A 15033-nucleotide genomic window follows, 5' to 3' on the forward strand; every position below is an offset into this window, starting at 1 on the left:
TGGACACTTTTTACGAGATTGCCCAGTGAAACCACCCAAGAAAATGGTAGGAGCCGCGGATAAGAATCATAAGGAACCGGATTCGGGAAAAGACCACGCCCGACAAGCGTAGAGGTCAACTTGTCGAGCCTGAAAACTGACTCTCAGACCTCACACTTCATCATGCCAATGATCCTTGTGAATCCGGAACAGCCTGGACAGTTGCATGATATAAAGACATACATCGACAGTGGAGCTATTGGGAACTATGTGGATCATGAATTGGCTTCTATGATCAACCTCCCTCTTCGTCCAAAAACCACTAAATAAGTCATCACCACAGTCGATGGATTCGAAATTGCCTCTGGGCCAGTAACACATTCCACTGCAGAGGTGACACTAGTAGGTCAGGACGGGCATCTGGAGGCTGTTGTGCTTGACGTAATCAAGGCACTGCAGTTTCAGGTAATTCTAGGAATCCCTTGGTTAGAAACACACAATCCTCGAATTGGTTGGCGAGCGAAGAGGATAACCTTTCCTGATTGCGCACAAACCTGTTATCCAAAGATAGGCCTGGCTACAGTAACCCCTGTCACTTTACAGCTACCGCCGGAGTACATGGAGTTTCAAGACGTCTTCCAGAAGGAACAGGCCAACACGCTACCCCCTCACAGGTCATACGATTGCCAAATTGATCTGATGCCGGGTGCGCAACCCCCATGTAGCAGAATTTATGCTCTTACGGAACCTGAAAATCTTCATTTGCGACAATATTTAGATCAGTACTTAGCCAATGGTTTCATTCGCCCGTCAAAGTCTCCTGCATCCTCGGCCCTGTTCTTCGTGCCAAAAAAAGAAGGCGGCCTCAGAACTTGTATCGACTATCGCGCATTGAACCAGATAACTGTTAAAAACTGTTACCTTCTGCCCCTGATCCCCGAACTTCTTGACCAAGTAAAGGAGGCCTGCATAAATACCAAGTTAGATCTCCGGGGGGCTTACCATCTGGTGCGAATAAAAGAAGGCGACGAATGGAAGACCGCCTTCCGTACCAAATATGGACTATTCGAGTACCAAGTAATGCCTTTCGGATTGTGCAACGCCTCTGCTGCCTTCCAAAACTTCATGAACAATGTCCTTCGAGAACTCCTAGATGTTTGTGTCGTCGTATATATCGATGACATTCTGATATACTCCTCTTCGGAATCTGAACATATAAGGCATGTTAAGGCAGTTCTCGAGAAACTGCGGCAACACAAACTATTTGCGAAAATTGAAAAGTGTGTTTTCCATACCACAGAAGTCGAGTTTCTTGGTTTCATCCTGACACCTAAAGGAGTCCGAATGGATTCACGAAAAGTGGATGCCATCCTCCAATGGCCATCGTCTAGCTCTGTGAAAGGCATACAAAGCATGCTTGGCTTTGCCAACTTTTACCGCAGATTTATCCCGGAATTTTGCAGGATCGTTCAACCCATCACTGCACTCTTGAAGAAAAATAAACGCTTTGAATGGTCTGGGGAAGCCGAACAGGCTTTTCAGGAGCTGAAAGCCAAATTTACCTCCGCACCAGTACTGAAACACCCGCGCCCGGATCTTCCATACATACTTGAGACTGAAGCATCCAGTTTAGCCATGGGAGCTGTTCTGTCTCAAAGAGATCCCGAATCTAATCAACTACAGCCCATAGCCCTTTGGTCCAGAAAATTCTCAGCACCTGATGTTAACTATGCAATCACCGATAAGGAGTTATTGGCCATTAAATCCGCTTTTAAGGCTTGGAGGCACTATCTTCTTGGCGCTAGACATACCATCACTGTGATCACAGACCACCGGAACTTGCAATATTTGAAAACTGCCAAAGCTCAGTCATCACGTCAGCTCCGATGGGCTTTGTTCTTTGCTGAATTCGATTTTGTAATCACCTATCGTCCTGGCAACAAGAACGGTAAAGCTGATACCCTTTCCCGAATAGGAATGGGTGAAATAGATACAAGCGCAGAACCAGTACCATTAATTCCCGAACAAAAAATTCTGGGTATGATTACCTTACAAACTCTGGTGGACATTCAAACTAGAGTTAAGCAACTCCTGGACCCTACAGCCTTGCAAGATTGGATTTTAAAGGGATCTAACTTTACTGTTAAGGATGACCTACCTTACTTCCAAGAGCGCCTATTTTTGCCACACAAAGAACTACAAGAAGTAGTTATTTCTCGTTATCATGATACCCTGATAGAAGGACACCCAGGGATTGCCAAAACGGAAGAAAAGGTAAAACGACAATTCTGGTGGCCCTCTTGGCGAAAGGACAATAAATCTTTATGATGTCATGTGGTATTTGCACCCAAAACAAAGGACAAAAGAGGAGACCAGCTGGTCTTCTTCAACCCTTAGACATTCCACCAGCACCTTGGCACACCTTGTCACTGGATTTTTTTACAGACCTGCCTCCTTGCTGTGGATATAACTCTATCCTTGTTATAGTGGATTTATTTTCTAAAATGGCCCACTTCATTCCATTAAAAGGCTTGCCTTCAGCTTCAGTCCTAGCTAAGGAATTTCTGGAAAACATTGTTCGTTTACATGGATTCCCATCCATACTAGTCTCTGACCGAGGAAGCCAATTCATTTCCCATTTTTGGAGAAAGTGCTGTCAGCTGGCGCAGATTGACGTAAGATTGTCGACCAGTCACCATACTCAGACCGATGGTCAAACTGAGAGAACAAATCAGACCCTTGAACAATATCTACGGTGTATGTTGCATCAATCCGAAAGTAATTGGAAAGATATCCTTTGGATTGCTGAATACGCATACAATAATTCGATACACTCGGGAACTGGACAAAGCCCTTTTTATACCATATATGGACATCATCCTCGGACCTCAGACCGTGATTCACCTCAAAGCCTCGAAATGCCCGCCGTAAACCATCTACATTCTACAATAAGTCAAGCCTTCAAGGAAGCAACTGCACATTTACTGCAAGCCAAGACAAAGTACAAGCAGAATGCTGATCTACATCGAAGTGATGCACCTCAATACCAAGTAGGAGACCAAGTATGGTTAGCTACCAGACACTTATCGCTCAAGGGACCTCGAACTTTTAACCCAAGATATGTGGGGCCCTACTCAGTTACGGCCATCATCAACCCGGTGGCCGTCAAACTCGACCTACCAGCTAATATGCGTATTCATCCTGTTTTTCATGTATCACTTTTGAAACCGGTGCAACCTGGAACCTGACTAATCAAGCCACCAGAACCTATCCGAATAAATGGAGAACCCGAGTTCTAGGTGAAGAACATTTTGGATTCCAAGGTGTCAAAGTCCAAATTGTACTATTTAATAGATTGGAAAGGATACGGGCCTCAAGAAAGATCCTGGGAGCCTAGTGACCATGTGCACGCACCTCGGTTAGTCAAAAGGTTCCACCGGAATTTCCCAAACAAACCGAGACCCCCCGAGGAAAACGATCTTGGGAGGGGCCTTGGGGGGGAGTGCTGTCATGATGCATACCCCCGGAGAGCCAGTCCAAGACCGGCAGCCCCGGAAGCACACATCAGGTACCCAAGGGAAGGTCCATCAACCCCAAATAGGGGCCCTTTGGACACAGTCCTGGCGCCTTCGGCGCCAGGCTCATTTTGGACATCAGTCCTGGCGCCATAGGCGCCAGGCTCATAAACGGAGTGATTTTGGTGGACTTACCTGATGCAGACCATGCTGCCAGATCCAGACCTCTTTGAGGCCTGAAAGGAACTACTTTACCCGTGGGACTATTTTGCCACTCGGGCGTGGTCAGGGAAGGATACATACCTGATTGGGGAAGGATACATACCTGGGACTTCTTTGGAGGCTATTTAAGCCACGCCCAGACAACAGCTCACGCTTCGCGGTGCTTTGCTCCTAGCAGCTGGACGCTCACCGTGTCTGCTCCTGCATCCTGACTCCAGCCACGCCTGCTTCAGTCCTGGAACACCTAAAAGGAAGAAGAGAGGAAGAGAAGGTGAATAAAGGACATTACCTGATATTGCATGGGATCCGGTGCCAAACACGCCGACGATCCTAAAGGAAAAGACATTATTTTTGGATTCCTCGCGTTGCTCGTTGCAGCGCTGCGCTCAACTCACCTGTCCACAAGGAATTCTGTACTCCTACGACCATCCGCATGTTCCGCTGCATTCCAGCACCTAGGAAGGAAAAGAGAAGAACAAAAGGTGAGCCAAAGAAAACATTGGGAAAAAAGTGATTCGCCAGAAGGCTTACCTGGCGATTGGTGGGGGAGAATCCTTCCTCATCTCGGGTCGGCACGCCTTTTGGCAGTACCGCACCCCGGCCCCTATGGGGAAAAAAGAACACGCGCATTAGTGGGTGAACATACAGACATTAGAAAAACCACCCCAACATACGCTCACCTGAATTATCCACAGCAAATTGTCTTCTCTACGTGGAATCTTCGCTCAGCACCTGCGCTAAAAGACTAAAAGCAGTCCATTGAAAATAAAGGCCAAAAAGGAAGGGATAACAACCCTTGAACTTGATAAATCATATACTTACGAAAGCGCCTTATTCATCCAAAAAACCAGTGAAGCAACTGGACCTGAATGCCCGTCCGATAACCAGTGAAGTAACTGGATTCTACCGCACCCCTGCACCAGAAGCAGGATGGAGAGCTCGTCATTTCAAATCTTAAGGTGAGAATTAACGGGAAGGTTCAGAGGTGGTTTGAAGAGAGAGTAAAAGGGGAAAGGAGGGGTTTGACCCGTCACTCTGCAGGTGATTAAAATCCTTTTCCCCATCTACAGAAAGATCTTCCTACGCATCAGACAGGCGAGGTTTGGGGGTCCGGCCCAGTCGGTGTTCCGAGTCCTGCGCATCACCTTAGAAGAGGCCGCAGCAGCCCAGGCCTGGTCAGCGTCTCCGTGGGAGTCAGGTGAGCATTACACCAAATGAGAACTCCAGCCTTTACAATGTCAAAAGTAAAAAAGGGGCGTTCTTTGTAGCAGTTCCTATTGCTTGGAATACAATTCCCTTAGATCTCAGAGAAGAAAGATCGACAGCTCTGTTTAAAAAGAGGCTCAAGATGTTTCTGTTCAGATTGCTTTATTGTTTCATCTTGCTTTATGACTTCCTGACTTCTATAATAGATCCCCCTGGCCTCTGCTGGCCTTGATCTTCTATGTGTTTGCTCTGTCTTGTTATTGTCTTGTTGGGTGCCCTGAAGCCTGCGGGCCAGTGGTTACATGGTATAAATGCCATAAAGTAAAGTACAGTAAAGCACCTCCCACCAACAGGCATACTAAGGATGGTGGGCTAACTTATGTCCTCTCTAAACGAACATGCGGATGGACAATAAGTGACGTAGTGTTCCTGGGCTGCTAGGTAGCATAATTAATAGTCCAGTCTGTTGAAACATCCCTCCTCATAAGGTCTGTTCAAATGCAACCACTCCCCCCACCCAGATAAAAGAGGTGCACTCAGCAATAAAATCATGAAATAACACACAGCCAGGGAAGAGCGGAATAATGTGGAACATATATATTAATTTGAGAACCAGTATCGTTTTGATTACAGACAGTCTCCCTGCCAATGACATTGGTATTTGTTTCCACCTCTGCAATTTAGCTCTAGTGTCCTCCATGTATATTCCGTAATTCAATTCTCTAGTGAGTCTAGATGTCTGCATTAGTGCTATATCCAAATATCACATGGGTTGCGTTACCCATTTCATTCGCATAGCGCATGTGGGTTCCATCGTGCCAGCTTTCAAAGGGAATTTTTGGGATTTATTATTATTCAAGTATAATCCTGAATGTGTACTAACACCTGGTACAGTGTTGAGTACGCCAGATAGGTTCCTTGCAGTGTCTCTAATATACGTTCAGATGTCATCTGAATACAATGATATGATTTCCGCCCTTCTTCCTATCCATATACCCGCCCTGCAATGTTCGGCCTGTATTTTGTCTGCTAGTGATTCAATAACTAATGCGAATAATAAATGGAACAGTGGGCACCCCTGTATGGTTTCCCCACCTAACTGCAGAATAGGAGATTTGCAACCGTTAACCCGCACCCGTGCATTGGAGCACACATACAGCATCCGTACCCGGGAGATAAATCTGCGTCCAAACCCATAGTTAGAGAGTACTTGAAATAAGAACAGCTGCAACACAGTGGCAAGTGATTTTTGCATGTCGTGAAAGACTGCTACAGCCTGCATGTCAGGCAGTGTCTGGGCCATGATGTGGTAGAGCCGCCAAAGGGTTAGTGCTGTCGATCGGCATGGGATGAATCCTGCCTGGTCCGAGTGGACCATGTGTGGAATAATTGGGGTAAGTCTCGTCACCAGGACTTTAGCGAAGATTTTTTGTGTCTGTATTTATAACATATAGTGGTCTGTAAAACCGGCAGTCTTCTGCTGCCTTATCAGGTTTGAGTAATAATATTATCATGGCTATGCGTACCATATCTGGTAGCACTCCCCTTACCAGTGCCTTCTCCCACAGTTGTAGCAAATATGGGGATAGCACATCAGAGTATTCTTTTTAAAACTCAGCTCCCAGAATATGAGAACCAGGTACTTTACCTCGTGGCAAATTCGCTAAGGCTGCCTGAACTTCCACAAGCGATAGAGTGCCCCACGTCTGTCTGAGGAAAACCATGGTGGTAGGTATCTTGCAGCGATATTGCTCAGTTTCACCCTAAGTGGCATTATCCTTGGGTGGTATAAGGCTAAGTAGAAGTCATAAAAGACCTTGGTGACATCTGTGTCGGTATGGGCTATGGAGCCATCTGATGCCTTGATATAAGGTATAGGTGCACTCCCTGATACTGACTTGACCAGTCGGCTAGTGTCCGGCCTAGCCAATCAGCTTCTCCATACTTCCTGGCCAACAAGGTTCTGTCCATAAACCTCAGCTCCATCTGTGCCATGTCCCTGTAATCTTCCAACATTTTTCTAATCTCGAGGTGTAAACTCGGAGTAGGTACTATCCTGCTCCTCTGCTGTAGAGCCCCCAATTTGGCTTCCTTCGCTGTCAAATCTCTTCTGAGGCATTTGAGGACCCCAAACTCTTCTGATATGGTGACTTTGCTCATTGCAAACACACAAAGTTTTTGGTGGCTTGAAGTGCAACGGTTGAGCGAGGTCAGCTGTCCGCTGACAAGTTCAGTGCCAAAAGTACTGGGGAATGATCTTAGAGAGTTCAAAGCAGTATCTCACATTGCGTCACCCTATTGAGAAATGAGGCAGAGATTAGCAGCATATCAATGCGCAAGTGCATATTATGGACAGAGGAGTAAAATGAGTACTCCCTGTTCATACCGTTTAGTGTACGCCACACATTAAACACGGATATTGCATACCATGTAGTATTCCTTGAGCATCCCTGGTAAGTCATCATTTATAAGTTTATTTGGAAACAAATTATCCATAAACCATAGACAGAGTAAAAATACATAACAGTACAAAATCCATAAACTTACCAACACTGCATAAAAAAGAGAGGTAACTGATCTAGGTGAGCAGAGATGTTTTTATGGGCGGGCAAAAGGGGCACTTGCCCAGGGCCCCCCACACTGGAGGGGGGCCACACAATGCTATCTGATCCGAAGAAGTAAGATTCCATTGTTCACTGGTCTTAAATAGCACACAGGTCAGAATATTTTATGGGGTGCTGCTGAGGCTCTAAACTCATTTCCTTTCTGTTTTGACAAGTTCATCATGTGTTGCTGTGTTCACTGAGGTATACATAGTTTGTGTGTTCCTTACAGAACAACTCTGTAGCATTCTTTCCTTCTTGTGGGAATTATGTTGATCATGTGCAATAGGCAATGGTGAAACGCATATTAATAAATTGAGTGCCACAATGGTTCCCAAGTTGGACCAGTGTGTGAAGCACCCATTGCAGAGATATGTGTTGATATGCAAAATTAGAATATCACATTCCAGCTAGGCTAGCTGAGCCTTTCCTAGGTCTGAAGTTTATAACCTGCCTGCATATTTACTTGGTTATGCAGAACAACATCTGCTATTATCCGCAATGTACCTGCACCAGATAGGGGTTGCTATAAAAACTAACATATCATCCGTATGGTGATGGTCTAGAAATTGGTTTGTTCAGATGGAGTGTTGTAAAAGCTAGGCAATCACCTCCAACAATGGCATAAACTGTTAGTCCAAGAGGTGAATAAGTATCCAAATTCAAGAATATGGAACAAAAGCGTTCATGCATGTATCCTGGATTTGCCAGCAGACGATACAGTGATCCTGGTCAAATTATCTAATATATCTTACATTACTGTGCTGTCCTCTTTGAGGTTTGCCTTCTTGCATGCTGCTGCTATCGTTTAGCCCATTACTTGATCTTTATTCTTATGTAGGCCCTTTGGGTGGAAGGTGTGGTAGACAGAAGAGAGTGGACCATATGTTTCAGGCCTCAGGCAAGCATATTTTAAGGTATGCTTCTTTGACACAAAAAACGGTTTGCTTCTTGGTGAAAGTTTATGCATGTTTATAAATGAAAATGTCACAAGCCATTTTTTGGAAGTATTTAAAGCTTTACAATACAAAAGACAAACCCAGATTAAATGTGTTAAATCACATCAATTGGTATGCTGGTTCTGATATACTTTTGTTAATGATGGAGAGAATGAAGCTAGAATCATTCCTATTTTGCATAACGCCTTTCTATAAAATTTTGTTTAAAAATGGTCATGTTTGTAATCTGATTTGTGTACTTTTGAAGTATATTTTTTCATAAAATTAGATTGTTTTAGTTAATGGAAAAAAAAGTGTTCAAATGCCGAAATTGCAGAGTTGGCACAAATCCCAGCTTCACCCCTTAACCAATGTGTGATCCTGGGCATCTCATTTAATCTTGTATTGCCTAACCTCTCAATATTGCCAGTCCCTAAACCTTTCAAAATGTTCAGTCCTTCAGAGTGATTTCCTTCCCATGATATGATTGTTATAATATCCTTATTCATGGTTTCACTGTGTTAATAGTGAGCATATTTATATTGCATACCAAAGGCATTTGTTCCTTTGAGATCTAATGACAACACTATTTGAAAACCATATCCCATTTATAATCTCAGTCTGTCTGGATAAAGACACCTTCCTGGTAGCTTCTAATCTGCCACCACTATCCATGCTAAGGTATGTGTAGCGATCTCCTTCCTTCCAATTGGTGGTCGCTATCCATGAATGAGCATTTTTGCATTCTGTGAGGCAGCTAATGTGAGTTCTCTGCCTATTAAGGATTACATGTACCTTTTACATACGGTCCTGCATTAATACCACATGCTGCATACCTTCCTGGATGTTATTGATAAAAAGTATCCTGTATGTACTAGAACAGTAAACTCTTCATAGACTGCTAATGTTGGTCTTCAAATGCTACTTGTTTATCATTCTGAATGAAGAGGGTAAGGGGACATAAAGGAGTAAACCTGCTTATTATGCTGCAAGACAGCATATCAACCTATAGGTTGTGAGTGTGACGGGTGGGGGCGGGGGGTGTGACCAGTATTCTTGATCCCTTCATTCCTTTGGTTTGGTGGAGGGGGGGCCCAAAGATGTCCATGTCCAGTGCCCCAAAAGTGCTTAAGATGGCCCTGTAGTTGAGGTGCCAGAATTATTCAGCGCCATATCTAGTATAGTGTTCAGGTCTCCCCATCACAATCTCTGCCAGTTGATATGAGGCACAAAGTGCAAACACCCTGCTGTAAAAGTCTGGGTAATCCAAATTGGGACCGTAGACGTTAAATAGAAGAATTTGTTTCTTGTGCAGGACACTGTGTACCAAAACGTATATGCCCTCAGTGTCCACCTTTCTATCTAGATGTGTGAAAAGGCGTGAGTGGTGCACGGAAATAAGTGTCCCTCTAGCTGAAGTAGAATAAGTTGTGTAGTAGAGCTGGGGCTTCCAGTTTGGTGCAAGGCTGAGTGCTTGCCGAACTAGGGCGTGTGTCCCCTGCAAAAACAGGATATGAGCACCTTTTCTTTTAGCGTATGCTGCAATCTTGCGGTCCTTGATAGGGCTGCCCAAACCCCTGATATTCCAGCTAAGAAATACTACCTTTTGAGTCATCCCCCACCCCCAACCCAATGATACAAAAGGAAATGTTCCCACATCGGGCAAAGAAGTACACACATTCCATGCTCTACCCCAAGATTCACCAAGTGTGATTTTAAAGATCCTAACCGAGTACCCTTCCATTTCATCCCCCCTCTCTCAATGTACCCCTAACTGTGGCAGTGCCTGTTCCCACTCCAATTTTACCCAAACTCCAACCAAAACATTTGCACTCTCAAAAGGGGGAACCTGTTGCCACACGGAGCGGCAGTGTGCTTGTAGTACTTAATAGTACAAAATGTGAGCCGAGTCCATCATCAATAGCATTACCATAGAGCCATGTCCCAGAATCATAGTGTGTCAAAGGTGATTGCAACTTTCAGCTAGGAGTGGAACCCAGCTTGGAGTGGAGCCCAGCTCGGGTATCACCCACCGGTATATGCGCCTCTATGAAGGATATTGCTTCAGCCGGGACTGTGAAGAAGTACATCTTACTATTATATTGGAACTTGAGGCGCGCAGGGAACAGCATAGAATAGGAAATATCCCTTTCTCGCAATAACTTGTTGACACCAGCGAAGGTGCGTTGCTCTTGATGGACCGCTGCAGTCAAATCTGGATGAATGCGCATTAATTGCAACTCACAGCAGAGCTGCTGCAGCGCCATGGATTGCCGTACGATTTGGTCCCTGTCTCTATAAGTCATTATACAGGCAATAATGGGTTGGGGGTATACTCCAGGTTTAGTTTTGGATGCCAATGGCCGATAGGCACGTTCTACTGTAAAATGAGGGGAAAGCCCAGCATCGCCAAGTAGTGTCATCAGTAATTCCACTAACACCGCCTCCATGCTACAATCGGAGTGTTTCCTCCGGTAGTCCCACAATGCGTATGTTGTTTCTACAGGACCTGGATTCTAGGTCATTACATTTAGCCTTTAGTGATTTCATGTCTTTCACTAGAGAAGTCACTGTGGTCTGCAAATTAGTGATGTCATCTTCAGCAGTGCTGATTCTGTTCTCGGGCTTCCGTTAGCCTTTGTGTTTACTTTTGAAATTGTGTGGTGATGTCATCCAGTTTATTATTTACTGTGCCAAACCCCTTTGTCATGGAGTCAAGTATTTGCTGTATGCTAAGGGCTTCAGTCGTTGTTTGGAGCACTGGGCTCGAATCCGCCAATGGTGCAGTGGCCACCATTTTCACAGCCTTGGGGGTGGCATTTGCAAAACGGTGCATGTTCCCTCCTTTTTTGTTCCCTGTGCCTTTTGTCATGCCCAGAGCCAGACAAGAACACCAGAACCCCCACAGTGTGCACATCGGTTGATCGACATGAAATTGTATTTTATTTATATCGTGCTCATACACAAGTGTTTGACAAATGTTTACACAAGTAGGTGTCAACAATGTGAAAGTAGTATCAGTAATGGAGTTGTGGCCTCCTCTCTCTCTCTCTCCACTCGCCTCCGTTTGTTGCTAGGGTGTATTAGTGAATCTCCTCGAGAGTGTCGTGCCAACACGCCACATTTATAGCACTGCCCAATATGGGGGTTTCAGCATATCATATACACCTCCTCAGAGTCACTGTTGAAGAGCCCAAAGGCGGCACCTTGCATCTCTGTCCTGCGTGTCAATCCACTGTGTACAGCACAACATGCAAAAAAAGAAAGGGGGGTGATCATATACAGCCGAGAGGAACTGTATGACGACACCACCTGTCACTTCAAAATAAGTGTGCAGTGAGTTCTCTATGTATGGCATCTTCGATAAGTAGGGCACCTCGGGGCTGCTCATGTCCTGGTCCAGCATCAGAAGTGAGCCATCTAGTATCCAACGCTGTTTCCTTCACAGACAGGCCTTCATTCACGCGCATTCTTCCGTGCGGCCAAGTAGGTCTGAAAGTTCACTTTATAAGGCGGGCAGCACTGTGCCCGTCAAGTCATCAGGCTAGGTTACAACGGCCAAAGCTTCCGCCCTGCAATGACCTGCCGGTAACTCCTGCACCCATTAGGGGGACGTAAGTGTCGAGCCCCCCACACTGTAGCTACCGGCTCACCTTTGCAGCTCCGAGGCTCGAAGGAGATGGCCACGGCCTCCGCTGTCTGTGGGTCCCGGGTTCCAAAAAGATCCCCGTGTTCAGGAACAGCTCATCCGAACACTGGCAAGAACTTCAGGGCAAGTCAAAGTATTGGCTTGGCACAGTTGCTGTAATTCACCCACTCCGTGCGGAGCTCAACGAGAAGCCGCCATGACAGTACGGCTGCTCAACAGTGCCCCTACTTTATCTCCTTTTGCATACATTATTACTTTATCATTTCGTACATGTTTCTCTTGTCACGTCAGTTACATCGTCATTCTTAAGTATTTAAATATCGTTTCAGTATGTTCTCGTATATGTTCTTCATGACGTCACTCTGCCCTTGTTAGAATTCACTCAGCACTACATGACGTCCAATGGTGCATGCTAACATCCTTCCACACGATATCCTTCCACTCACTCAGTGCGAGGATACATTCGATACAGTTGTCTGAGTGCATATTGTCTTACTTACACTTGATACGGTATAGCCATAACACATGGGATGATATGATATGATATGATATGATAGGTTATTTATAACGTGCTCGATACCTAGAGGTTTCTAAGCACAGACACGGTGATCGAACCTGTGTTGCTCTGTGTCGTCTCGCTTACGAGGTGAACACGTTGCCCCTGAGCTATCCTCCCGAGACCACGTTGCGCCTGAGCTATCTTCACGATCACAAATATAGCCCTTCTCCTGCTGTTCCAGTATGAAGTGGGCAGGGGAGAGTTAAGGAAAATGCATCCACTATCTCCTCTACACTGCAATTTTACTCCACCAGACCCTCATGCACTGCATCCCAGGAAGTACAGCTGTTTCCCTCCCGGGACTCGGTCCGCACACCCATATCATTCTAAGAAACACACTTTTTAATTACTCCCACCTCTAACATGCATCAATCTTGGCCAGAGAGGGTCCTCTGAAAGAATGCAGCTGTTGAGTCCCATGCAAAATACGGTCGAGCCTTTCACATAACCTGACTTCTGACTCTGATTCCTTGACAGCGCCCACATCTGATAATTACGGGCTGCTGTTAGGGACCTTGCCTCTCCCTACCTACTTTCGTTAGGGCAAAAATGCATAGACACATTTTACATCTTTCAACACTTTTCAAACCTCTGACTGCAATCTTCCAAAGGGCGTTCATCCTAACAACGCTTTGAGGCCATACTAACAACAGTAGGCTCTATACAAATACCAAATAACATTACATAAATGGGCTAACCGATCCGATCAGAACTTAGTTCTCCAAAAGGCCAGGCAGTCTCATGCGTGCACTACATAATTCCATGACGTGTTATTCTGTTTTGTAAAAGAAAATATGCACTGCTGTCTTTGCATCAGCTAGCCAGCTGGGGGTTGTTTGTTCACTGTGACCTCTTAAATGTGGATGGGACACAGTGGCAGCTGATGACATTTTTTATTGGAGGGCTGTACATTTTCACACAAATTCTGGTGCCCAAGCGAAGCAAGGGAGCCCCAAACAGCTATGAAGGGTATGGTAGAGTTCTCTCCATGAGATTTTATTTGTTAAATAATGGCTTCAAATGGGCACATTTGATACAATTTCACATCACACTTGTTTGTGGAAAATTGCCTAACAAGCCATACAATATACAATAAATTCTGTCATGCAGGTGGTACGCGATCAACTACAGTCTGCTGAACATTTTACAACACATTATAGCCCTGGATATGCCAGGTGTGCACAAAGAAAAGTGCCACAGTAAAACACATTTCCATGCTTTCTTGGTTTCAGTTTTGCTCCATTCCATGTCTCTTGCTCACGGTGGCCCAGTACTACCCCATGTGGTTAACCCTGCCCGAGTTCTGTCCCAGCTCTCACTGCCCCAGGAACTTCTGTCCCAGATTGTTCTGTAGCCTAGTCAGCCACCATCTGGCTCTGAGTATTCATTCCTGCTGTTGTCTTTCAGTGCCCCAATTGTACCTTATAACACCTCTACTTGAAATGGATCACTGCCTCGTGATATAGCCGTGCTGTTGACACCAAAAAATAATATCCTCTTTGCAAACCTAAATTCATTAACACGAGGGAGATTATTACATGTTTCGATCTAACACGTTTCGAAAGCGATGAGTGACATTTAATATTTATCCTGTACATATAATGAGGATAACCACCAAAAGAGTAAGATTTTCCTCATAATGTCTCCCAGGACGATAATTTAATTATCTTTTTCATCAACAAGTTTAAACATGAACATCAATGACAAATGGGAACACATTAACTGTCACTGCCAACACCAGGCCAACTGTGTCAATGTTCCAAGGACCCAGAGGGGTTGCTAAGAAAAGTGAGGTTTGAAAGCAGTAGTGCTAATTATTGAATGCACTAAAACATCTCTCTGGTTACCATTGTTTACTCTCGTGGTCTCCCGGTAATTCATATTTGTCTTGAATGATTGTTAAAAATAAGGGCGTATTTTACCAGCTACTCCAAATGTATAAAGAAAACCAAAGCAGTTGCACATATGGTTGTGGATGTGAACAATTCAAGTCAAGACTTGAACATTTGTATATCAAAAGCATAGATTCAAGCTAAGAACACTGTAGACTTGTCTTCCATTATTTTAAACAAGCATTGTAACATCCGAAGGTTCTGACATGTGTACAGGTAGTGCATGGGCATTTGATAGACATTTCCATCCGTCAGACATTGCCATGAATTGCTGAGGGACTACAATCATTACTGTATTGCTTATTACATGACAGATTCCACTACCGTATATCATCATTGCCAAGAAATGCCTGCTACTCGTTTCATTGGCCACGTGCTGCGACTGGTGGGTGGATTTAAATGGCTTCTCTACTGTAGCACACCTTCACTTTTTCTAATGTAAGTGTACAAGATGCTCTCTCACTGATTAA

The sequence above is a fragment of the Ambystoma mexicanum genome, chromosome 13, assembly GCF_040938575.1.
Source record: "Ambystoma mexicanum isolate Mex_15411 chromosome 13, UKY_AmexF1_1, whole genome shotgun sequence".
NCBI classification, from domain to species: Eukaryota; Metazoa; Chordata; class Amphibia; order Caudata; family Ambystomatidae; genus Ambystoma; species Ambystoma mexicanum.